The sequence below is a fragment of the Peromyscus eremicus genome, chromosome 4 (genome assembly GCF_949786415.1).
Source record: "Peromyscus eremicus chromosome 4, PerEre_H2_v1, whole genome shotgun sequence".
NCBI classification, from domain to species: Eukaryota; Metazoa; Chordata; class Mammalia; order Rodentia; family Cricetidae; genus Peromyscus; species Peromyscus eremicus.
This window is the reverse complement of record NC_081419.1, coordinates 109,766,422-109,792,974: the sequence shown is the minus strand read 5'-3', so window position 1 is coordinate 109,792,974 and position 26,553 is coordinate 109,766,422. Positions and strand designations below refer to the sequence as shown.

The window sequence follows — 26,553 nt, the reverse complement described above, 5'->3', positions numbered from 1 at the left end:
AATGAGTGGGATGGTGCAGGCCAAGGCAGAGACTTCAGCATTTGTGTGTCTCTGCGGTGCTAGGGATAGAAGCCAGAGTCCCACACATGCTAGGCAAGTGCTCTGCTACTACTCCACTCCCGGCTCACGACTTAGAGTGAAAGTAAAGTGAGGGCCTACAAGATGATTCGGGGCAGGATACAAGGGGTCTGGGTTACAAAGAGCAGGTGGTTCTGGTGCTAAATGGGGAAAAGGCAGCCAGGCAACCCAGAATACAGATCATAATCCAGATAAACGAGAGCAGAGAACCCCACTCAGACCAAAGTGGTAGAAGGAGTAGATGGGTACGTTTGAAAGCCAAATGAACAGAATTAACAAGACTATGCATGGCATGAGAGAAAGGCAGGATTTAAGAACAATTCCCAGGGCTACACTGAAGAATAAAATTTTGCTAAATTTCTGCAAAATTACAAAACATAAAAGCTCTAGAAAATGTTATCAGCCAGTCAAACACTGGGTTTCTGTGTAGCACCTGCTTTTTAAAAAGAAATACATTCCAGGAGATTTATCCACAAAGAGCTGAGGCCCACAGTCAGCAAGTTGCCTGTATGTGTGGTTCTGTGCCCACAGCAAACGCAGAGTGGTATGCACAGAGCAAGCATATGCAAAGCAAGACAGGCGACTGCCAAGGCACTTGGCTTATTAATGGAAACTGAACCTCTAGCGCTACACTATATGTTTGCAACAAGAAATACATAAAGTTACCTGGCACACACAGATCAGTGGTGATGCTTGACTTCCTTAAAAGTCAACTTTGGTTCCCAATCAATAGTTTTATACTATTCAGGTTTTAAGCTGTGGACTTTTTCTGAGGTAGAATGGCAGATTACAACCTTCATCAGACGGTTTCTTTTGAAATGAATTTAACTTTCAAAATACAATACAGAATATATGGTAATAGTGGTGTTATCGAGCTGATCATTTATAAGACCAAAGACTCCACAGTGACTTCTCAAATATAGCACCTTCAAAGGCATCATGACCTGGTCTCCATCATGCCAGTGATGCTTCTCCTAGAACATTTTTTTTAAGTGCTTTATAAGATGAAGGAAAACTGCCGGGTAGTGTTGGAGCACACCTTTAATCCCAGCACTCAGGAGGCAGAGGCAGGCAGAACTCTGTGAGTTCGAGGCCAGCCTGGGCTACCCAGTGAAACCTTGTCTCAAAAAACCAAAACCAAAACTAAACAAACAAATGAAGTAAAACTACCTGGAGTTAAACTGAGCTAAAGGAAACAACCGACTCTAATGAAATAAAAAGTCCAACTCCAGTAAACTCAATCACAAGGAATATATAAAGGTGGACCCCGTTGCCATCTCTGCGATCACAGCAGTAGCAGCATGACTGCCTGAAGCCTGGGACTGCTTTCAGCAGGAGCGCACACAGGACGGGATGCTTTTCCACTTCAGTTGTACTGCTCCTTTGAAACTTCACACATTCTGGTACATCCTGGTGGCTTTAGATATTTTTTAGGTAATGTTGCCTCTTTTAAAGGAAATTCAGAAATAGAAAATGTGAACTTGTAAAAATGATAGAAAAGGGAAGGTAGTTTATTTGGAGGCAGATAGTTTGCTTTACAGTTATAGACAACAGATTTGGTTTGGTCATTTTTTTAATAGATTTAATAGCTGTGGGTATATGTGCAATGTGTGCACATATGTGCATATGCTACTCACTTTATTTTTTGAGAGTCTCTCAATGGACTGAGAATTTGGTGATACTTCTACACTGGCTGGCCAGTAAGCCCTGGAATCCTCCTGTCTCTACCTCCCCAGCACTGGGATTAGGGACATATACCAACATACCTGGCTTTTTACATGGGTACCAGACATCAGAACTCAGGTCCTCATGCTTGGCTGGCAAGCACTTTACCAACCAGGCTATCTCACCAGCTCTGATTTAATAGCTTTTGTTAGAGGAACCCACTAGCCTCCAGTAAGATGGTACATATACATACATACATACATACACACACACACACACAGACACACACACACACACACACACACACACACATTAATGATTACCCACAAAGTCATTATCAATCAATCATTGTGACCAAGGAAAATCAGTAATTTCATATAGTTTAAGCTAAGATTTCCATAATATATCAGAATGGACAAGTAACCTATCTGTATAATCTAGGATAAAGACAATAGTCTTAAAAACACACATGGACAGAAAAGAGAGATCCCATTTTTACTAATTCTATTTTCCTGCAAAAATTTTTAAACATGTACAAACTTAACAAAAACCATTTAGAAAAAAACATGTCATCTTACTCATCACTTTCTAAATGCAACGATGCACAGGAGAAGTGAAAAGGAATGGTTGAATAGACAGCTTTCCTCTCCAGACGTCTCTAGCTTGCTAGTCTTCTTCCATGTTGTTCCCAAGCTTAACATTTAACAAATTTTAACACCTTAAGCTCTAACACAATGAAGTCTTATGTAACCATACCGTATGAAATAATTTCATTTGCAAGAAAATGGATGGAATTGGAAATCATTGTGTTAAACAAAACAAGCCAGATTCAAGAATACAAATATTAGGTTTTTTGACATATGTGGAGTCTACACTTCCAAATATACAGATAAGATATGATGACTATGGGAGAAGATGTACTATTTGTGCAGAGGAAGTGACCTGTGGGAGGAGGCAAAGAGGGCAAAGGAGAAGAAACTATGACTAAAATACATGATTTTTGTGTATGAAAATGTAATGAAATCCATTGTTTTGTACAATGAATATACACTAAAACATTCTTTCTTTCTTTTTTTGTTTGTTTTTGTTTTTTGAGACAGGGTTTCTCTGTGTAGCTTTGTGCCTTTCCTGGAACTCACTCTGTAGCCCAGGCTGGCCTTGAACTCACAGAGATCCGCCTGCCTCTACCTCCCGAGTGCTAGGATTAAAGGGGTGGGCCACCACCGCCCAGCCAAAATACACTAAAACATTCTAACAGATCTTTCTTCTATTTTACCTGTGGTCACAGAGAGAAATGTCTCCTTTTCCTCTGTCACAAGATTCTGATCTCTTGAGAAGATAGTAAAGTGCCCAGCTCTGAACAACATAAATACTACAAGAAAGCTCTCTGTAATAATTCATTCATGTCTAGGCTCCTGGGTGGGTTAGGATGGTGGGTGATTGGGCAGACTTTACCAGGCTTCACTTCCAAACTAAAATGAAGACTACATCTCCTTAGGCACTTCAGCCTGGCATAATGGACAGAATCCAAGAAACCAACTTCAAAGGTTTATTTTAATTATAAGAGTACTAAATACAAGTGATTGGTCTCCTAAGGATGGGAAAGAACTCTTAACCCTTTACACACTTTCATTGGTTAAAGCAAGAGCTGTCAGCTAGCTAGAAGAATGCAGCCCAAGAAACCCCAGCTTTTCAAAAAGATAATTTTACTTCTGTAAAACTGCTCCAACTAATGACGAGCTCATTGACAGAAAACTTAAATTGTGGACATTCCCATAGGCCATACCATGAATGAGAAGCTGTGTGAAAAGTGCACACACACAAGTGAAGACTAGCCCCGTTGCTGCTGCCAGCACTATCCTTAAACTCTACTACTCAGTTCTGCCCTTCTGGATTCAAAATCACTTCAGGAAGTCATCCCAAGACCTAAAATTCTCAAATCCACCTAATATTGTCTTGTTCAACTTTCTCTAGCAAAGGAAGAAAGATGAAAGGTATCTTTAAGAACAACACACAAGCATTACTCTAAGACAATACAGAAAAATGATTTGTCTTAGCTTGTCCTCGTGACAGTGAGATGGACTGAATGTTTGTGTCATCCCAAATTCTTGGCAGTATGACTTTTGGAAATCATGAGACCATAAGCATCACTACAGAACTAATGCCCTAATTAAAAAAAAAAAGAAAGAAAGAAAGAAAGAAAGAAAGAAAGAAAGAAAGAAAGAAAGAAAGAAAGAGAAGCCAAGTCTCCCAGCCTCCATTCTAACTACAATGCTATGTGGAGACTCACCAAGAAGATGACTCTGCAAACTAGGAAGGGGACCCAAAGCAAATACATGACCTGTAGGAACCATGGCCTCTAGAACTGTGAAGACAAATGTGAGACCTTTAAATATGCACTCTACAGAATTTTGTTACACTAGTTCTAGGTGGACTGACTGGGAGGAAGCTCAGAAGGCATGGGGGGCATGGAATACAACCAATTAGTTCATGGGGAAATAGTGTTAATTATCAGCATCTTTAAGGATTACTCTAAGATAAACATTGAATGGTGATCAAAATGGCAAGAGAAAATGATGCTTGGCACCTGAGTTTCTTAGGGCAGACAGGTCATGGCATCTATAGTCTCTCTGCAGGAATTCTTAAGATTCACCCCAATGTTTTAAAAAGACCAGTACAGTGTTATGGAATGTTATTTGTGCCTGTCCATTGGTCCACAATCACATGATGGCCCTCTACAAATGGTAACTGTTTAAACAACTCTGACAGCCTCACCCTGGTCAGTTATCCAAAGCATAGTCAAGGTCATAATTTTCAAAGGCGTGCTCCAACAACACAATTAGATGCAACATATGGGCCATGTGGCTTAAGCGTCTCACTCACAGTAGACTTAGGATCTCCACAAGTCTTGCCACAGCATTTGGCAAGTCCAGTCTACTTAACAAGTTCAAGGATATTTGTTCAATTACTGCTCAAGGACTTGACGGTGTTGGAACAAGATTTTAGCAGCAGATGATCCACATGGAATCACATTCCAAACTCTCTTTTAATGGGATAATTCTTAGGACATCTGTAGATACTTTTCCCGGCCAAGTTTGCACCTCGAGTCCTTGGAAGGATAATCATGAATGTGACCTCTCACCAGCGGATGAACTGACAGCACTAAGCTGATCCACGAAGTTGATGTGGCAACACTAAATGGAGTCTGTTCTTCAGAGGCTCTAGAATGTCCCACCTCAGGGCTAGAAAAAGCAACTTTCCCCATGCACATGAGTTTTGCTCAGTGCCTTGTTCATACAAAGATGAATGTAGGCAACAGGTCACCCTAAATAACTGATTTCCGTGTGCATTCGTCTGTACAGTAACCACATGTAATTATTTCCTAGGAGATTCCTCATGTTCCAAATTCAAACGGTATCATCAGCTTCATACTGGAAAACTTTTCTCATCAAGGGGATAATTCTGCTTATGAGATTTAAACCTCTGAGCAAGTTACTAGTGCTCATTTAAAAAAATGTTTTTGACAACAGTGAACATCATTCTAGATAAGAAACCATTGAGAAAATAAGACAGGAGTTTTTATGATGATGAATCTTTAGGCCACATGGTTGTTATGATAATACATGGCTTTGTCCAGAACCTCCTGTTTTACTTTCTTTGATTCAGATAGAACATTCCATCAAGAAGATTCCAACGCATACACTAATTTCTCTCTAGCATTTAGGATGCTAGAGTCCTAAACAAGGTAGTTGAAGCACAGCACACACCTGTGTTTCACAATGAATAGCACACGTCTTTGTTTACTAATAACTCTTGAATGTGGCTACCTTCACTGTCCCGATTCTCATGAGAGAAGTATATGAATTGGCAAGTAGAATGCTATGTTTGTTTTATTTTATCTGAGAATTTTCATGCTGAAAGGAATCTGAGATCATTTATTCTAACTCCAAATTTTGAGGAAGAAGACACAAAAGTATAAAATAATTGAGAACAAGATTCAGATGAAACATTTCTTCATTGCAGTTTTTTGATATTCACTGAAGTAAGCACCTACTCAAGGAGATGAAATGTCCTCCAGCAGACTGCTAACATTGGGGCACCTAACAGTATCAAGTATCCCATCTATCTCCCCCATTTCCTCAATGAAAGTGCTTAGGCAGACCTCGCAGAGAACTCACGGTTAGCAATACACGGGGCCAAGTTTGACCCCTGGTACCTTAGAAAGAAAAAGGAAAGCTGTGAAAATATGCTGAATTAATTTCCTATTGTTTCCCTAACAAAAACCCCACAAAGCAGTGGCTTTAAACTCCACACATTCATTAAGTCTCTTACAGTCCCATAGGTCAGAAATCCAGCACAGGTCGCAGCAGGCTAAAAAATCAGGGTGTCAAGAGAGCTTTTCTATGAATTGGAGGCCAGCCTGGTCTACAGAGTTAAGTTCGACTCAAACCCCTCCCCGCAAAAAAAAAAAAAAAAAAAAAAAAAAAAAAAAAAAAAACGAAGAAAGGAAGGAAAGAAAAGGAGAGCCAGCTTCCTTCCTTTCTCTTGGGTTTAAAGACCACCTGTCTGGTTGTCACTCAGCTTCTCGGGGCTGCTGATATCTCTTAGTTCGTGGCCCTGCTTTCATCTTCAAAGCAGCCGTAGTGAGTTTTTTTTTCCTCTGAGACCCCAACTCACTAGCTCTCTCCAAATCCCTCTCTCAGTCTTTCTTGAAATGATCAGCTAATGATCTTTATTGTTAAAAACTCATAAGGAATATATCTTTCAGATTATCTAGAATATCACCATCTTTACCTCCAGGTCCTTTACCTTAAGCCGGTGGTTCTCACCCTGTGGGTCTAGACTCCTTTGTGGGGGGGAAAGGCAAATGACCCTTTCACAGGGGTCACCTAAGACCTAAGGAAAACACAGATATTTATAGCACAATTCATAACAGTAGCAAAATTTCAGTTACGAAGTAGTTATGAAACTAATTTTATGGTTGGGCTCACCACAACATGAGGAACTGTATTAAACGGTTGAGGCATTAGAAAAGTTAAACATTCCTGTAAAGTCCTTTTTTTTTTAAAGCATAACATTTGCAAATTCTAGGGATCAGGAATAAGTATCTTTGAAAGGTTATTATTCTCTGCCTACCTCCCCCGACACCTCATTGAATGACCCCACAATCTATCTGGGGACCAAACCAGAATCCATCCTATTTACTCTTACCTCTAGCTAGTGATTAAAGATCACACAATGATACTCTGAGCTTCTTTGGGTTTTATGCTCATAGATAGTAATCTCATATCAAATGTGTCTTCAACTTTTTCAAAAGCACAATATCCTTCCATTCAGGACTTACAATGCTTTCACAAGGTAGGACAATGCTAGTAACATTTTGTGAAGACAAGAGGGACACCTTTCAGCTCTGAAACAGGAAAAGGGCAAGTGGATCCTCAGACAGCTTAATTATATACGGAAGTAAAAGAACAGGATAGTCAAGCCGTGAACAGTCTCAGCCCTTCCATGCACCCTATTACAATATATTTGATTGTGCCCAAGGGTATGCCTAAAGCCATTTTTGAAACCTGTCAAACAAAATCAAATTCTCTTCTCCTATCATACAATGCCTTCCATGCTATAATGCAAGCTCATCCCCTGTTTCCCTCTCATATCCATTGACTCCCCGTTCCCCACACCAGCTTGAGACACTATATCACATGCACTGGGTCTAAGCTTGTTTGCAGGGGGAACATGTGTCAAAAAGACTTCCTCCCTTGAAGACACTCTGCCCCTCAGCCTGCTGCTATTTTAGACCCAAGAGATGAGTCACTGAAATTTATACTTGCACCCTGCCCTTGGCTCGGGCTGGTCACAGAGTCTCTGCTTGCCGTGTGACATAAATTAGCAGTAGTGTTTTAAGCAGTCCTCACACCTTTAAGAAAAAGGCTGTAAAGTAAATCACCTCACCATATGTTTTATTCCCAGGAACACTTCAGCAGACACAGCATTCCATATGAATGGATGAAGATTATATTACTTAGCTCTCTAATTCCCTACTATTTTTTCCCTAAACTTTTCCTCAGTTCTCCATCTTCCACCCCAGAGACAGGGTTAGCCACTTTTTTCCACAGCACGTTGCTTTTACATCTATCTGAAATGTTCCCTGTTCTGCTCAGTATCACAGTGGTGTATAAGAAAGTCTGGTTTGAAGTCTCCATGGGGTCACATGTCCATTATTTCCATCCTCATTGGATTCCTTATTTGGTCCCTGGGTCCTGACAGGTGCTCTTTGAACCCTGCCCCCTTATGGTTGCTTTTTCTTGGTATTACAATTTGAATGTGGAATGTCACCCATGGTCTCAAGGGTGTGAACACTTGTTTCCCAGCTGGTGATAGGACTTAGGTGGAGTCTACCTGGGAGAAGAGGGTCATGGGCAGCAGGGGGGGTCCCCATGAGGTTTCTTTGCCAGGCCCGACTTGCTATCCTTTCTCTCCTTTACTGTGGGTGTAACCAAGCACTACACTTCCGTGTCCCCACAGCTTCCCTGGCATGAAGACCTGTGCTCTCTCCAACTGTGAGCCAAAGTAAACCCTTCTTCCCTTAACATTCCCCTTGTCGGTACTTGATCTTAGCAAGGAGAACAGTAACTAACACACTCAGTTGTCCTCATTCACAACCCTATTGCCCTCTACTCATCTCAGAGGTTCTTAAACTTTGCATAGGTGGTACCAGGGCTCACAGACTAACGAGCATGATGGTTCTAATTTCTTTATTAGAGAGAAAAGTATTTCAATAACAATTTCTTCATGTTACAGTTTCCATTATTTTCCTTGGAAGTTTGCTACTGGATTATCAGGGATGGCCAGAAAGAGACTCAAGTAGATGACTATTAGAGGAAACACAGGTGTCATCTCCATTTAATTAAGGGGCTTGGGTCTATCTATGTTCATGTTTTGGAATTTTATGTAATACACAAAATAGTATAATTGATGCTTCTTCACACAACATAACAAATAATGCCCACATCTACCCCCTTTTGATGTATCCTTACACATGCATATAATATAAATACATGCATTATAAACATAAATGTATTTTGTCTAAACTCACAATATATAAAAATGTCCCAGTGGAACAGCTCAAGAGAATGAAGGAGAAAATCCAAAATAGTGAAACTATTTTGAAGCCCAACTTGGTAGTTTCTCATGCACCTGAATACAAGACCAAGCCATTACAATCTTAGATATTTACCCAACAGAAAAAAAAAAAAAACCCAGGTAGAAATAAGGAAATTATGAGGACTTTGCTCTTAACAGCCTGAAATTGGGGCTATACATGTCTATACACAAGTAAATAAACTACATATGCACCCAAGTGAGTAGTACTCAGAAATTTTATTTAAAAAACAACTACCAAAACATACGAAGAATTGCAAAAACACAATGGTTAAAGCCGAAATCCAGACAAAAAGAATACATAAGTGTATTTAGCAGAAGCAAAGTGAAATCTATAGTAATTGTCAGCAAAGCAGTGTTTGACTCTCAATGAACTGGGAATGCTGTACAGTAAGAGCTCAAACAAGGCTTTAGGAATAAAAGGAAAACTTAATATTATTACTGTGGCAGTAGTGACACTGGTGAACACATGAAATATAAAATGAACACTGACAACAGATGCATATTGTTGCATGTAAATTATCATTCCACCGTGCTAATACTTCTAAGTGGACCCAAGAACTTTTCACCAGATTTGGAAACAATGTTAGGAATGATCTGATTTGATAAGAATATAGGCTTAATGGTATTGATCAAATTCAGTTTGAGTGATCAGGTAGGGGAAAGGAAGATAATCCTCACATGGAGTATGTTTTTAGGTGTTGTTTAGTATGTTGTTAGGTTTTCAGTGTGTTGACACATCAATGCGTACTGAAATTACTATAATCTAATGAATGTGACATGAGCCTACTTGAGATGGGTATGAAATGTCAAGCTGTGCAGAGTGACATCTGTATTTACTTTGGTACTACCTGGGCCTTCAGCACTGTGAGTAAACTATTCGGCTAAGAAGGACTTAGTTTACGCTGATGCAAATTCAGATTACCATTTTCTCCACAAAATACTAAGGTGACTTTGGGCAGCTTATGGAAATTGGGACTCTGAGAGCACCATTGGTCGGCACTGCAAGCATTTGGAGGACAGAGCTTACCGGAAGTCACAGGAGGCTGTGAGTGCCAATTAGTGCCTCAAATGACCAGGAGAATGAGACCTGGGTGAGGTAGACCTCCCTGGCTCCTCACTGTGCCTCTGAAGCTGACTCTGCTTCACCTCCTGTGGAGCTTTTGAAAGCAGAGATTTCAGGACCCTCTCCCCAGTGTCTCTGCCCAGCAGGGTAATATCCCTTTATACAAACTTCTGAGGTGCACCTCTTACTGCTGGTTTGGGAACCACACAGTGAAAGTCAACTATACACCTTGGTCCCAGTGTCCCAGATGTAGAATGGTCATACCCATAAAGTAAGTTTAAAAAAAAAGTCTTATTAATATATTCCACCAATTATACTCTTACTCTTACATCTAGCAGTAAAGATGTCAAGAGAAAGTTTAGTTTCTCAGAAAGTAAGTCGTTACTTCTTAGGTAACTTCTGTATTAATGAGTTTATTTCAATTCTTAGATTACTATGCAACCTCTCTATTTCTGACATTATTTTTGCTGCTCTTTAAGAGCAAAAGTGAAGTATACTGTGCTCTGCTGATAAAAGACAGAGTCACGGTTCAAACTGTGTTTCATTTTCCATTGTCAAACGTAAGAGAATCCTGAGGGAAAATTAGAAGGCAAAAAGACGAGACTTCATTAAAAGCCTGAAAAACAAGAAAGGAATGCACAGTTCAGAAGAGAAGCAGAAAGTCTTTGAGGAAAGAAGCAAGAATGTGGAGATATCAAGCAAGAAGCAAGAGGAGGAAGTTAAGCATGTGAATAAAAGTTTGCTTCAAGCCGGGTGGTGGTGGCACATGCCTTTAATCCCAGCACTCGGGAGGCAGAGGCAGGCGGATCTCTGTGAGTTCGAGGCCAGCCTGGGCTACCAAGTGAGTCCCAGGAAAGGCGCAAAGCTACACAGAGAAACCCTGTCTCAAAAAACCAAAAAAAAAAAAAAAAGTTTGCTTCAAGTTGAAACGAAGACCAAAATCCACTCGGTCAAATGGGCTTGAAACATGAAACACTGCCAAGAAAATGGAAGAGAGGAGGAGGAAGAGGAGGTTATCAAGCTAAAAAAGAAGACCTATTTATTGTTTGTGATCTTTAAAGGGAAGATTTAACAAAAGATACAGCAATATGTGATGATCTGTGAAGAGGGAAAAAATCCCGTTTAATATAATTCTCATCTTAGCTGCTGGGTGAAAACCAACTCAAGTGGAACCGGGCTCACAACCTGAAGGGCTTGGACATTTCTCCACAGATGACAGTAAGAGGGGATGAGAATGAAATTATATCCCTCTGCCCCAACCTGCCTCCAACAACCACACCTGAATTCATGTAACGTAAGGGTGTGTCATCTTACAGCAAAGGAGGACTCTTCACACATGACTAAACGATGGCTTTTAAGATAAGAGAGGGATCCTCCACTATCTAGGTGGACCACTGTGATCACAAGGGTCCTGAAAACAAACACAAATGAAAGGAAGGCAGGCCATGTAAGGGCTCAAGGGGGTGGAGCAATGGAAGTGAAGGTAGGTGAAGGTAGGTGAAGGTAGGCAGGAGCTCCAGAAGCCTGCCGAGAGCTGCCTCTCCCTTTGAACCTCCAGAAGACACAGTCATGCAGGCCTATTTTAGACTCCCGAGCTCCGGAACTGTAAAGGTAGTACTGGAGCTTCTTTTCAGTTACTATCATAAAATACTTGGACAAAAGCAACTGAAGTAAAAAGGGTTTATTTTATCTCACAGTTCCAGGCACAGTTCATTCATTGTGAGGAGGAGGTCAAGGTGGCAGGAGATTGAAGCAACTGGTCACATCAAATCCACTGGAAATCAGGCAACAGAGGGACCAGTAAATGTATTGCTTCTAGCACTTAGCTCATTTTCTGCATTTTACACAGCCAAGGTGCTCCTGCCTAGGGAATGTTCCCACCCACAGTTAAGAGGAGTCTTCTCACAGCAATTAACTGTAATCATGATAACCCCCATAGGCACATCCAGAGGCCCAGCTTCCAGGAGTTTCTCTATCAAGCTGACAACACTAAGTACCACTTTATGACAATTTCTTACAGCATCAGTAGCCAACTGATACAGGGATTTTACAGACGCTGGGTGTAACTGAAGAGCACTGTAGCCCAGGAGAACTTCTATCTGTGCTTTGCTGGTTCATCTAATTGACCAGATGATGAGTTACAGCTGTTTGTATAAAACTGCAAACCGGTCCCTGGGCACATCCAAGAAAGCATGCCCTAAACACAGACCACTGTGATTTGTTTCCTTTACTGGGTAAGCCCCTCATGTGATTCATACCAACTAAGGAACAAAAGACAGATAAATCAGTAGGATGGCTTTTTCTGACTCACTTTTCCTCTCTGAAAATACCTGGCTGAAGCCAAGTGCTCAGCTGTGGACAGAGTGCCTGCATTTCTGGACTGGATTCGCTGCAAGCAAATGTGCTCCATCACCTGTTCCCAAGTTGTGGGGAAGCTGAAGGTCAGTGTCAGATTTTTCTTACACTCTAAATCACCAGTGCAGCCAGTCGGCTTCATACAGCATTGTGGAATTTGTTTTAGAAAATCACCGAGTTCTTGCAGCTGGAAGGGATTATTAAAGTGCTAAATGTTAAGACTATTACTGAAACATGGCCAGACACATGGAAATAAGTTTGTAAAAAAATGAAGAGAAAAAGAAAACTGGAGAAAAAAAACCTTTGATATAATCCTTCTGTTAATTCTATTCTTAAGGCAAAAGGATAGAAGAAATTGGAGTTATCTCATTTACAAAGACAAGTGGCTTCTCTCCCTATTGAGACAACTGGCCAACAGTTGTTACTAAAAGGTGGTTTTCCAACACACTACACAAGGAAAAGTTAGGGGAAAAAGGAGGAAGGGAAGAGAGATTTCTTGCACATGGGATTTTACAATATCACTGAGAAGGTATGGAGGTCAAAGTTAGTTTATATAATAATTAGAGAGTAATTAACAGTCATTACCTACACTGAAGAACGATGCTAAAGGGGTAGTACACTAACACAAGATATCCCACAGAGAGCAAAAGGAATTGGATTTATAGCAGTTAGGAAAGCTTTGGAATGGTTAGGATGTAGGGTAAACCTTCAAAGACAAGCGGGGTGTACACAGGAAAGGAGAAGGGGATCCATTCTCCACTTGCTGAGCTGAGAATCAGCTTAGGGACTTCTCCCTTCTTAGAACCTTGAATTTTTAGTTGAGGCTGAAGACATCAAAGTTGCATAAATCATGGGTCTTTGTTCAATCGAATGTATAGCCCACTCAAAGACATAAAGATGAGAGAGAAGATTAATTGCCATTTCTTTCTTTTCCGTTGGGGCTCAAAATTAGAAAACAAAGGCAATGGTCACCATTTCCCATAATTCTCTACTTCATGTAACATAAGACATGAATATACAAATGAAGGCAGCTGCAGCCTCTGAGAACATCATTAAATATTTAAATAATAATACATATCAGATACTGCTGTAAATACAGTAGAAGGCACAGGATTTATCATCTAAATTTACTTGTCAGAAAACATGAGTTTGTGAATTATTTTGTCAGAACTAGCCACAGGAAGTACTGATGGAAATTGCTCTCAGCGAAAAGTACCAATAAATTAAGAACTTGGTAGATAGACACATACAGATTTTCCTGCCATATAGGTAGCTAACATTGCTCTAAAAAGAAGAGTAATCAGTCTCTGGGTTTAAAGAAAAAATTTAATAAGTAACTACTGAGTATTGGTCAATTTGGATACATAGGGAAAACCTATTTACTTTAGAAACTAGCAGGACATTTCTTTGCATTTCTAAGTAAAATAATAAACTTTCTAGAAGATAAGGCAGCTTTGAATAATCACTATAAACACCTACATGGTACCCTGAGGAAGAGTCAAAGGACTGAGCCTCAGTGTGCAGTGGATTTTTCTTACTGAAAGGAACTGAATCAACCCCTGTTCTTGGGTCCATATTCACCCACAAAGCAGACAGTGGTAGCTGGAGGAGCGGTTTGGCTTTATCGATGATTAGACTCATTTTCCCCCAAGGGTGCCAAAGACATTCATGTAAAGGAGTCACCCTCCCCCCCCACCCTCACCCTACAAAACAACCGACGCCTGAGGACTCTTTCACAGAATGGAATTTGAGCGCTTTGAAGTCCCTGAGTAACTTTATGGTATCAACATAGTCTTCCCTTTGGCCATCGCCTTTCTGAAACTGTGGGTACCTGGCATTTCTAATGAGTTCTTTTGTGGCTAGCTGAGGATTTACACAGATTTCTGTCCAAGTGGATTTGTGGACTTTCACTTGGCAGGCACAAATGTAACATGCCACCACATAAGACTGCCACAGAAGCCGGGCTTCTGCTTGTGGAAAGGGTCTGAGCGTCGACTTACATTGCAGGCTGGGCCAAAAGGTGAATGTACCTACCAGAAACTTCACAGGAAGGAGGCAGTGGCCTGGGTGTTTTTCCTCTCCTTCCAGGGACACCAACTGATAGCCGTAAAGACGGCTCAAGAGAAGATGGTTACCACCCAGGCCTTCCCATTAGTATTTTATTAACTCACCAATTATTTTTGCATAATTTAAGAACCAATAAAGTCACTAACTTCCAAATTACTGCATGTTTGAAATTTTCATACACAATGCTGAGAGAGGAAATATGAAATGTACTAATTACTAAAGAGTCTGAGTGTCACTCCAATTCCCGACTGCTGGCTCCTTTTCCTTCCAGAGTTCACAGCTATCTAGTGAGAGCATTTAAAGTTGAAAGCTCAAAGCACAAATAAAACAAGTTGAGACTTGGAAGGGGATTTTTGTTTTGAATAAAAAATCAACTGTCCCAAACTTGCTGATTGCATTGGAAAATTGTGCGTTGTGCAGGAGGAAAAAAGTAGCTTGCCACAGGCAAAGTCTCGGTGTTAAAATTCCCAGAGAGCTGAAGTGCAGCACCTGCAAGCCAGGCTTCCCAGAGGAGATTCGGAAGAGTCAGGTGTTGAACACAAATCAAACAACACATAAAAAGGGCTCCTGGTGAGTAGGACATAACAGGAGGGAGAAAGAGAGGTAGTGGACGAGCACTTGGCGGTGGCCATGGTGAGAGCAACAGGCTAGTTGATCTGAGCATCAGGTTAGGTCACCAAAACTGACAACTGCTGAGAAGGACTGCTATGAGTTACATCTCCCTGGTCCCATTATTCACAAAGCTCGAGCGTTGACAGTAGTTACTTCACCTCCATCATATTCACAGTCACTTGTTAACAACTACCATAATTTCCTAGTGTGGTGTAGGCAGTGTCTGTGAAATTAAGAATAACACTCTAGGTAATTATCTTATTTCATGGTATAGTTTCTTGCTGGGAAAAGTGGGGTACCTGAGCTGGCATCAGCATCACCCTACGCCTCACCTTTACCTGTGGTAACTGTGAGAAGCAACGGAGTGAACTGACAAGTCTGCAGAAAAATCCTCCGTAACAAGTCCACTCTGCAGCAGCTTTATCTGCAGACAGGATGATAGTAACAGGTAAGCATCATTAAGCCTTGCCCACCTGTCTCCTGCATGGTCTTCTCTGGCAACTGTTGCTGCTGCTCTATAATGTGTCTGTCTTAGCCTCCAAATCCTTAGAGAAGGCTGTAAAAGGAAACCCTTACTGAACGAATCTGTCTTGAAAATCTCAATCTCAGACTGCAGTTGAGTCTGGCAACATTCTGTGTTATCTGCCGAGCTCAAATCCTTTGCATATAATTGCTCTTTAATATATAATTATATACAATGTTTCTCCAACAGGAAAACGCACTGGAGTTCTCAGGCCACCGTCCCTTTCCAGCTTTAATATGCAGTTGAAAACGTTCTTCCCAGCACCTTAAAAACACTCTCACAATATTGTACTTGATCCACATATAAATTGAGGGGGGGAGCTTATTTTGATCACATTTTTGTTTATGTGAAACAGTACAACAGTCTTTTTTGCTCAAGCAACCTTATGAGGTTAGTCATAAAGCTAAAGGATTTACCTTTTAGAATTCACATGCTTTCCAAGATTCTAAGATCTTACTAATTAATAACACAAAGGATGAAACATGAGATTCTTTTCCAACACCATCTGGTGCTAATTATTCTATATGATCTTTAACTTTCATACCTCAGCATCACTCCTTCATTCATGAATATGCACGACTTCCGTGAAAAGCATTTTGTACAATACCCAAGTCTCTAAGACAATGAATAAATACATTTTCAAGATGATACAAAGTCTATTTTCATTCTTCTCACTCAAGAAAAGAGACTTTTAAAAAACATATCTCTTAATTAAACCAAAAATGGGGATAATTGAAATAAAATACTGGATCCTGCCCCATCCCTTCATTAATTATGAGCACCAGACAAAAATAAATCTGCTTTTTGTGGTCATTCCTGCATATGAGAGTTACTTCATGTCACCTGTGCTTTCTTGTATTGCACTAACATATTCACAGGAAGCATTATGAAGACAGAAATCAATTTTTAACAATAGGCCTTATTTCTCAGAGTAGTTTTATATTCACAACAAAATTCGGCACCAAGTATAGATATTTCCCATATGCCCGCATGGCTACATACACAGTGTTCAATAACAAACATGACAATCCCATCAGTCAAGCAAAGGGCATCCATGAGTGCCTTATAGAAAAAGCTACTGGAGTTACGGTCAAACTTAGGGAAATTTTACGACAAGAAATAATAAATTTGTATCAGTTTAATGCCAGAAATACCACAAAATGATAGTACCTAATATACTTCACTAAAATTTGTGATAAACTTCTCTCATTAGAAATCAAAGAAAAACAACTCACAATCACATACTCTCTGAAGTTTGGGTGGTTCATGCCATCAAAAACCACAGCATCTACTTGCACCTGCTCATCAGAAGAGCACAGAATAACTTACCACCCTCTCCCATACGGTCTTCCCATAGTACCACTCTTCGCACACTTTCTTACCTGAAAAGAAATAGGCTTCACCCAGTCACAAATGGGCTTCTGAGGCAGGTGCAGCACCCGGGGCACTCAGAATTCAGAACAAGCGCCCTCCAGAGCAGGAGGAAGGGGCAGGAGGAGCCTTGGATGAGCAAGCCCACACAGGCAGCCACAGCAATGGGGAACAAAAAAGTCCCACCCCTCGGTCACAGAGTGAGAGGCTGGGCAAACACTGTCCTTGGCCACAGCCAGCCAGACAGACGAGTGGCTGAGAGGGACTCTTTCAACTATTCTAAGCGGAACAGCAAACAGAGCAAATGCTTTTTACAGGCTGACTGCCGAGGAACACTGCCTGAGAAGGAGTGAGCAGCCAGGAACAGAACCAGAAGTGCCTTTTGGGGAGAAACTGGTGTCCATTACAAGAGGAAATTTGAAAACTACATCTGCATTCTTTAAAAAAAAAAATCTAGTCATTCTATACTGAAGGCTACCCAAAACTCAAGATCTAGCCCTCAAGGAAAGAAGGGTGCCGTGAAGAAATGGGAAAATTGGGTGACTTCTCCTAAGCTGTTCAGAATCTCTCTGAACTGCCTGCCACTCTTCTATCCAGTTCTTCCTTTACAGGGCCTGGAGGGTATAAGAAAGGGCATGAAACTTTTAAGCTTGTAAGTTTCTAGTAGTGAAGATATAAAGAGAAATAAATGTGAACTCAAGTCTAAAAGGAGCTCTACAATTAACTTTCCTGCATGAATGGTAAACTCTTGAGGCTTTTGCCCTATAACTAAATCTCTGGAGTACAAGTCTATGTCAGATTAACATGCTAATGCACACACATGCAAGTCCCCAGATGTGCCCAACCACAAGTGGTAACTTTACAACAAAAATTTCAGTATTACCAAATAATACAAAATGTGTAATAATATTCCAGACAAATTTTAGGATAATCAACCTATACAAATATAAATGGATTTCTACATTGCAATATTTCTTGAGTGTGATGATTGCATATTATTGATGAATCCATTAGATGGTGAGTTATATGCTTTATCTCGCAGACTTATTTAATCACAGGACTCTTTATTTGAGAATATCCAGGGAGAACTGTATTTTACAATACCAATTTGGGAAAATGCTTATAATTCTAGATTCCATTTGCTAACTTTTAGTTCACCAAGCTCACACTGTGATAAATTCCAAATTACTTAGAAAAGTCACCGAATTAGGTCCCTCATACGTCCCAACTTGCAAAAATATCTCTGAAATAACAGTATGGACAGTTTCCACATTTTCAATACTTCAAAGCCTGAGTGTCCCCCCCCCCCCAAATGCAGGCACATGAAAAGAAAGCAAAATGTATAGATGTTCGATGACTATCATACTGTGCAGATGTTCAATGACTATCATACTGTGCAGATGTTCGGTGACTACTGTCTGAGCTACCTGCCAAATTACTTGACAAACCATGCGACAAACGCAGCTTAAGAGATTATTTTACTCACAGTTTAAGAGTACAGTCAATCACAGCAGGAAAGTCATGTGACAGTAGCTTGAGGTAGCCAGTCACACTGTGTCCACAGTCAGGAAGAACAGCAATGAATGGTGATGCCCACTTAGCTTCCTCCTTTTCATGCTTTCAAGACCCAAGCATAGGGAATGGAGGGTAGGTCTTCCCATCTCAATCAACCTCATCTAGATAGTCCCCGACAGGCACAGCCAGAGGTTTGTCTCCTAGGTCATTCTAGATCCTGTCAAATTGATACTAAATAGTAACTATCACAACTACCAACAACATTATAATGTCAAATTTGAAAGGTAACATGGCATCCACCCACAAGAATTTGTATATCTATTTTGAAACTCTGCAGTTGCCACAGTGGGCATGAGGTGGACTTATGATAACCTGTTATCCTCAAACACTGATGGTTAAATGTCCATCCAAACACAATACTATTTGCATCCATGTGTACACATTTCAACCTCTCCCGTACTGGTGGACTCAAAGCAAAGACACAGAGTTCCAGCCCTAGCACCATTCTATTTTTCATTAAATAATAATAATAATAATAATAATAATAATAATAATAATAATAAATGGCTCAGCAGTTAAGAGAACACACCACTTGGATAGAGGACCCAGGCTCAGTTCCTAGTACCGATAAGGCGGTTCACAACCACATTTAACTCCAATTCCAAAGAATCTGATGGCCTCTTCTGACCTCCTAGGGCACTAGGTACACATATGACAAACATATATTCACACAGGCAAAACATTCAAACGTCAAATTAAATAAATAAATGTAAAGTATAAATAAAAGATTGAAAACTTTCCAAGCCCAGTTGTACCTTCTAATTTTCTAACAAGAACACATGCAATAAACTTAACTATTGAAATACATTTTCATGCACTAATCTACCACCAAAAATGAAAAATCCAGTCCTTAGGATATAGAAGTTCAGTGATATGTATAGTCTTTAGGTCTGGTTAATTTTGGTGTGAGCTATTTTTTACCTGCATATTTCTTAACAATAAATTTTATTTTAAAATTAAATTAAAATCTGTTTTTTATTTTCTGAGACAAATATTACATCATTATTTCACAAATATAGCTTCTAATGAATAGTAATAAACTGTTCTATTTGAAAAATACAGACTAGATATTGAAAATAATAATTTTATTTAAAAAATGATTAAGGGGCTAGAGAGATGGCTCATCTGTTAAGAGCATCTGGCTGCTCTTCCAGAGGTCCTGAGTTCAATTCCCAGCAGCCACATGGTGGCTCACAACCATCTGAAATGAGATCTGGTGCCCTCTTCTGGCCTGCAGGCATACATGCAGACAGAACACTGAATACATAATAAATAAATAAATCTTAAAAATATGATTCAGTAAGAAAAGAGAGTAAGAAATGCTAAACATTAGGGGATGAGGAGGAGCCAAATGCAGGTGATACAAAGTTATGAAAAAGGATCTAGAGCTAATTGTTTTTCTAGTTCTACGTCTGTCATGAATTTCTTGGTTTTGATGATAGATAAGTGTATAAAATATATTTGATATTAAAAGTATAAAAAAATCACATTAGTGATGCTCCAAACTTCCATTCTGAATGTCTATTCTAACTATATAGGAGTTCACTGAGTAGCATGGACTTTTGGTCTAGTTAATATTGATGTATGATGTGTTCATTTATTTGCAAGGGTATTTATAATAAAGTTTATAAGATTAAATTATGTATATTTAATGTATACTTTAATATATAAAATTTAAATATAAAATTAAAAAGAAATGATTAGGGAAGATACAGGATGTTGAGCTAGCAGCCTAGTTTCCCAGAATCTTAGTCATTGTTTTTAATCTGTAAAGTAGAACTAAAACCACTTTCCTCACAAGGGCACAGGAGAATCAAAAGAAAAACACAGAATCCAAAGCTTGGGATGTACAGAAGGCATGCCCGGCAGTGTTCTAACATACTGATACATGCTCTCAGCCTGCTTTCTGAGGGCACCCAGCTGAATAAAGAGGAGGTCACACAGTCACTCTTTATTATGAAGATACATCTGAGTCTCATTAGACTGGATATAGACCAGGACCGCATTAAAACTCCTTGTGGAAGTTCATGAGTTCACTTAGAATGTTCAGGCCACAGAAGGTGCCAAAGTAACAATTTCCCCCTCTCCCCTACTGTGTTTCTGGTTGCATCTGCTCCTATTTCTCTCTGTCTAGAAGGCCAGAAGGCCAGGTCACCGGTTCCCATTTAAGAAGTGAGTCACCCCTTCCTCCTAGTTTCCAGTAGCCATGGGATTCTTTGCCATATTGTTGCATGTTCTTGCTCTCCTTGTTTGTATTTTCTCTTGTTCTGGCCTTAGCAACATAATGTATTTAAATATGAACCGGAAGCCTAAGATCTATGGTATTCTGAGCATAATAAAAGCATTACCCATCTTGCCAATATGAAAAATGAGGAACATGATCAAGCGATTGGAGAGGAGGGAAGTGTGGGAGCGGAGCGCTATCTACATCTCATATCTTGGCATCAATAAATACTTGCTAAGGCTAATAAAATCTATAAATGAAGGATTTCATATTGCTGTTCACATTTATAACCCTTTGCTACCACAAAAAAAAATCCTGGAAACTGAAAACACAATATAAACAAATTACAGGAAAAACAGAAATAGAAAAGAGGCTACTGACTAATTGGGAAATAGCATCAAAGTGGGAGCCAGCTTCGTTTACCTGGGCCTCAGCCTCTCTGTTACACCCGAGGACTCTCTGCCTTGCCCTTCACCTTGCAAAACCTCTACTGTTGGGATTCTATGAGAGTTATTTTTTTTCTAGACTGGGTCTCACTATTTAGCCCTGGCTGACCTGAAACTCATGCTGTAGACCAGGCTGGTCTCGAACTCAGAGATCGTCCTCCTTTGTCTCCCAGGTATTGGAATTGAAGGAGTGTGTCACTACACCCGGCTGATAGAGTGATTCTGATTTCTGAGTATCACCTGTTTGGGCTGATATTCCTCAGAGGTTTAACACCAGGATTTAAGCCACTTCCTTCATAGAGTTAAGATTTTTACCGCACTCACCTTCTTCTTCAGCTTCAGGAAGAAACTAGATCCCTTCACACAGACTCTCTTCACAAAAACCTCCACCACCCGGGAGTTCATTTTCCTCTTTCCTACATGGGCTAGTGTTAAACTCACAATGGAGCTAACATAGCTAATGTAGCCTCTGCCTCTGAAGTGCTGGAAGGGCAGGCCTGTGGCCACGCCCACTCCTCCATTCCTTATTGTCTTTGCTATGCCTCTCTCTGGTACCCACTTACTTCTGGTTTCTGATCCTGAGCAGCTGGGCACAGCCCAGAGATGATAATTTTCCACAATTCTCCCAGCTCTAGGTTTGGTGATACCAAACTGGTAACTAGTAACTTGAAACTGGCGGTGGCAGTGAAAATTCCACCAAAGAAATTGGCAAATGGTTCAAGTCAGGCTCTCTCAGCCCCTCTCAGGCTACCTGTGGCCACTGTCAGGATACCACTGTAAAGGCTGGTTCATCCGACCAGACACAGAAACAACAGCTGTTTATAGAGTGGTGTGTAAAGTAAGAGTGCACGCATCTTTTCCTGTAGGGACAATTCATCCTCTAAGCTTTTAAATAGTACATTGGTTCGTAGGGTTTAACTTCCTTGACACTGCACTTGCACAAGACACACCAAGGTTATTATAAACACTACAGGGCCTGGGAGCACAAATGAGGCTGTGTTTCTAGAGTGAACACCATTCTGCCCAGCTCTCTTGGATGTATGCACATAGTATGTTTGCCCCTAGTAGCTCCAAATAGTACATCTAACTTGATTTCCATTATTCTCATTACTGGGAAACTTGAGAAAGCATAAGCATATTTATCTATTGTAACATAATAAATAAAACTTTTTAAAGATGCAGATGCAATCACATCTCTGCCTCTTCTACTTCTTTTTTTCTCTCATCTCAAACAAAAAAAATTAAACGATAATAATAATCACATTATGTCTCCCTAGCACACAGCTGTCCATAGATTAAAAATAAAAACAGTTATTTAATGGTGCCCTTGATCCCTTCAATTTTCCAAGGGTCAGTTCTAAAAAACGACATCCAGTATACTCAAAGTCAACTCAGTGGGACTGAAAAGAAAGGATAAATTATCAGAAAACATTATTGTACAGCATGGTAAAGTCAGTCTAATAAGCATAGCCAACTGGTCTACCTGGGCCATCTACCCAGTGACCATGAAACAAAACTATTTTACAGAAGGAAAAATGAGCATACCAAGAAAATATCAAGCATATCAGTATTGTCTGAGACAATATTACCACCAATGGCACTCTAATTCTTTTTGCTCAATGTTCCAAACATCTCATTGCATTACTAGATAGTAATGTTACTAAATTCTACCAATAACATCATTACAGAAATCTATTTCACTAATGATTGTCAATAAAGGGAGGGAAATCATTAGCTTTAAAGAACAGAGACTACAGGACAATAAAAATTCTTTCTAAATTCTCTTATCTATGGTTTGTGGAGGGGAAGGGATTCGAGACAAGGTTTCTCTGTATATCCATGGCTGTCTGGAACTCCGTCCATAGACCAGGTTGGCCTCAAACTCAGAGATCCACCTGCCTCTGCCTCCTGGGACTAAAGGTTACCTATTTGTTTTTAATAGATTTATTTTCATCTTTATTTATGTGTGTATCTATGTGTGCAGGTGCCCTTGGAAGCCAGAAAAGGGTGTTGATTCCCTTGGAACTGGAGTTATAGGCATCTGTGAGTCACCTGACAGGAGTGCTGGGAACTGAACTCAAGTCCTCTGTAAGAGCAGTAAGTGTTCTTAACCTCTGCACCAGCTCTCCATCTCCCACCTAAACACTTTACTGTACTCCAGTGAAAGCATGCAGTGCTCAACAGAAGCAATGTTGGGTGCTATTCAGAAGGCTGGAGCTGACTTTTATTTATTCATTTCAATCACTAAAATAAAGTTTATTTTTCAGAACACAACTTTTGGATTAGCAATATGTTGTGCTGGAAGTCAAATTTTGCTATCACCTGTCACATGCTGGCAATCAACAGCTCACAGCTTAAAGATAAGCCCATAGCACTAATATGTAAGTTATGAGCATTGAACTAGAATCAGACCAACCTTGGTTGGAATCAAAGAAATTTAACTTTCAACAAGACAGGATCCTTCTACTGTTCAATGTTCTCATTTCTACAATAGAGACAAAAACTACTCCAAAGGATCACTAGAAGGAATACTAAGAAATTCTACGAAAAGTACAGTGAACTATTTAGTATACAGTAAGTGCTCTCTAAGGTGGGACAGTTCACTGCCACTCAGTACTATGCTGTGACACACTATGTCCATGAATCAGCTCAACTACATAGGCATCATGGTGGTACCTTGAAATCACAGCAATTTAAACAAGAGCATCTCGGTCTGCAAGCTACACACAAATCACTGGAGGACATTGTTAAGAGTGTGAGTGGCTTCTGGTGCGGCCTGAAGCTCTGCATTTCTAATAATCTCTTAGAGGACACAGATAATGGGCCGGGAACTGCATCTAAGCATCAGATATCCAATAGTGTATTCTTCTACCACCGCTTCTCTGGCAAGTCCAAGCATGTTAAACAATGTATTGACCTTGAGTCTATCACTCAACATGACTTCCCTGCAAAACTAGAACTCTTGGTCCAACTATGGACCACTTAAGATAACTACTAAACACAGAATATAATCATAAGAAAGTCCAGGAACCTATAGAAAGAATTTGAGCTTTCAAATCAAATAGGCCTAGCGTCAAACTCTAGCTGCTGGACTACTAGTTGGTTATATGACTTTGGATTGATTGCAAAACTTACCAGTTTAAGTTTCCTTATTTGCAAATTGCCAATAGTAATCTATCTAAAAATTTAAGATATTTCAAATAAAAATATGCATTTTTAAAGATAGATTTTCGCTTTGTATACCAAGCTTCCCTGGAATTTATTACGATTTTCCTGCTTCTGCCTCCTGAATGCTAAGATTATAGGCTCCCTCTTTATACCCAGCTAATAAGACATACCTGAGAAAAATTAATATTGTTAATATGCATATATTCCCATGGGCTGACACACAGCATGCAACAGGAAGATGAGAGTTGCCTTTCCGACTCAAGTGTTTAATCACTTACTAACACAGACCTGGCCTGTTGTCGACACTCAGCTCAGAGGACTCCCTCTCCAGCAAACCATCTGAAGACGGGCCACTACTAAAAGTTCCTTTCATACTATTTCAAGTTGCCACATTAGTGATTTCCCAAGAGAAGGAATCTGATTTCCTCGTACACCTAATCATCAACACCTAAAGAGTAGAAGCAAGCTGTCATTGACACAGCCACTCTCCATACTGCAAACCTCTTCTCCCACACAGATAAAAGAAAACAAACAAACAAACAAAAACAGGAGTCATCTCCATCATGGTCTTGAAAACAGACTACAACATTATTTTTTCAATTAGCAAAATGTTATGATAAGAAATCAGCCTGGAGTAACAAGATGGCGCAGTGGCTAGGGTACTTGCCACCAAGTCTGCAAGCATCTCACGGACAACCTGAATTCAATCCCCGGAATCCACATGATGGACAGACAGAACCAACTCCCTCAAGTTGTCCTGCACACACACATCTGTGCAGATGTGCACACATATACATATACACAAATAAATAAAAATAAATGTTAAAAGAAATTTGTCGCTAATTCCATAACAATAATTCTCTATGTTCTTTCTTCTAAGAGCCGAAATGATTTCTATTTTTATTATTTTTAAAAATTATGTATATGCACATGTGTGTGTGTGTCTTCGAGCTGTAGTTACAGTCTATCTGACATGGTTGCTGGGAACTGAACTTCGTTCCTCTGCAAGAGCAGTATGTCCTCTTAGCTGCTGAGCCATCTCCCTAATTTCTAGATGCTGTTTGGGAACCTGCAAAACACACACACACACACACACACACACACACTTTATGGGGGTTTTTTCTCTTTAAAAAAGAAATTAAATTCTTCAAAACATCAGTTGCATAATTTGTTCAATGTGAATTTGCTGTGCCCACTATGTACTGGCACTGTACCAGACACCAGTATACACTAAAGAATAAACAGATTATGTCTGTGCCCTCGATGATCTCACTACTTAAAACCACCTCATGTCCAAAGCAGGACACATTGCAAACTAGCTCTGATCCAAAATCTAGCCCTGGTATAGCAGACACTATAAGCCACCTCTAAATAAACCACAGCAACAACGTTGTTAAGAGAACTGACATGGTCATAATCCCTTCCTCGGCACTCAAAAGGCAACAGACAAAACTTGCCAATGAAGTGTGTGGAATGTACCACCAAATGGTGCTATAACCAGCATACCCCACTTCCAGGATACAGTGGAGCAGCAGCCCCTTGTGATATGGAGCCTGTGATAGCTTTAGTATGTATACACAGTCAACGAATCTTCTTGGAATATAACCACCTTTTCTTCCCAACCATGAGCTATTTGGCAGGCCTAAGACCTATCAAAAGCTTCCTGATGTTCACCAGCATACTAAACAGATGGTGGGACTCATCTGCCCTGACATGCAAGCCATACTTAACATCTTGCTACCTGCTTACAGCTATAATATAAAATATTGATACTGAATATCTACCTATAACCTTGGAAATGGAGCACTAAGCGAGAATGAAGTCAGTTTTATTCACCATTTTTAACTTTTTAAAATTCTGTCAAGCTGAGAACACCCATTCCTAGAATCCCCATGGATAGATGATTTATTGCCTACAGAATCATCTGAATATGAACTCATATTAATCATAGAAACTGGATGATCTATATAATATAAAAGATTCCACAAAGACATAATCAGGGGTTGGGGATGTAGATTAGTGGGTAGAGTGCCTGTGTACACACACACACACACACACACACACACACACACACACACATCGATGTATAAACTAGGTGAGATAGCACTTGCCTGCTATCTCAGCACTCAGGATCTGAAGGCCAGAAGATCAGAAGTTCAAGGTCATCCTTGACTACACAGTCTGCTTGAAGCAAGCATAGAACACATGGGACCTTGTGACAAAAAACAACAAAATCACATTC

General features: G+C 40.0%; 1 protein-coding gene across 8 annotated transcripts in view; it reads right to left on the bottom strand.

Annotated features, from left to right (window-relative positions):
- Plcb4 (phospholipase C beta 4) overlaps positions 1-26,553 on the bottom strand; it is a 383,472-nt gene that overhangs the window by 256,455 nt on the left and 100,464 nt on the right. For 2 of the 8 annotated variants that reach the window (XM_059261499.1, XM_059261498.1), the window contains exon 1: positions 16,910-17,153. The exons of 2 other annotated variants lie outside the window; for them this stretch is intronic. The gene's annotated coding sequence lies outside the window, so the exon portion shown is untranslated. Of the gene's footprint in view, positions 1-6,552; positions 6,572-15,342; positions 15,368-16,909; positions 17,155-26,553 lie in introns of those variants that run through there. 4 more of the 8 variants (XM_059261492.1, XM_059261500.1, XM_059261495.1 and 1 more) reach the window with 4 other exon arrangements.